We start from the raw sequence: 1,174 nt of genomic DNA on the forward strand, positions 1-1,174 counted from the left end.
CCGTGGTGATGAGGAAGGCAATGGAGGTCAGGCCGCACCCAGCTCCCAGCCCAATCCAGCAAAGCTCCGGCCCCCCCAGAGGAGGAATGAGCTCGGATGCACCCCTTGCCTCAGCACCCTCCTTCTAAAGACCCATTGGCTTTGCTGCCAGGAACGGGAACTTCGCAGAGCCAAAGAGTGGGTTTTATTGGGGGCTCTCTGTACCCCAGAACCTAATGCAAGTCTGGACCTGGGGTGAGGCCCCTGTAAAAGAGCATCGGATGACTGAATGAAGGCGGGAATGGGGCAGCTTTGGGTGAAGACAGGGAGGTTGTTTGGTTCCCTGGGCCTCAGTGCTTCCTTCCTCCCCTGTCCTCCGCCACCGACTCCCAGCTCACCACTCTGCGGCTGCTGCAACCTTCTCTCCATCTGCTCCCTCTGCCTGCTCATCCCTGTGCCTGCTCAGGCTGGCTGTGTAGAAGGGTGGCAAGGTGGAGTTGGGGGAGGGAGGCCAGGGCTTCTGTTTGGGGGGAGGGGGGGAGATCTAGGAAGCTGGCTGGGTTTACAAAGCTAGGCCACACCGTCTCCAAGCCTGTCCCATCTAGCCCTTGGCTAATGCCCGTCCCCAAACATCTGCCCTTCTTCCTCATCTGTTGTAGTCACCCACCTACCCCCCACCCCCGCCACCTCCATTTGTGGAGAAAAGTCAAGTTGCTGAAAATCAGGGCCAGACACGCAGATGAGGGTGGGCCTTGAACTCCAGCTCAGACGGGGAAGGGGCTGCAGCAGGGGCAAGGGGCTGGGCTCTGGTGTCCTAGTGACCCTGGGGAGGTGAAAGATGGCACTCAGATTAGAGCACAGATGCAGCTAGCTTACAGCCTCTGGTGGGGCTTCAGAGGGGCACGCAGCCCTCGGTACCGGATACACAATTGTGTAGCCATTGGTATCGGTCCAGGGAGACGGACAGCTCTTGGGATCCACAGAGTTGGAGACTTTCTGGGTTATGGGGAGGACTCACTTCTGAAACCCGGGACGGAAGACGGCTGGTTGGGGCCCCAAGGGGCCTGGGAGGGCTGGATACAGCGGGGAGACCTGGGCTTGGGACCCCTCTGGGAGGCTGGGCGAGGGTGCGCTCCAGGCTGCTCACGGGCCGTGGGTGCGCGGGCGCTGAGGCCTGCACCTCCCGCCTGGAGAT

This window comes from Myotis davidii, unplaced genomic scaffold (genome assembly GCF_000327345.1).
Source record: "Myotis davidii unplaced genomic scaffold, ASM32734v1 scaffold478, whole genome shotgun sequence".
In the NCBI taxonomy this organism is placed as follows: domain Eukaryota; kingdom Metazoa; phylum Chordata; class Mammalia; order Chiroptera; family Vespertilionidae; genus Myotis; species Myotis davidii.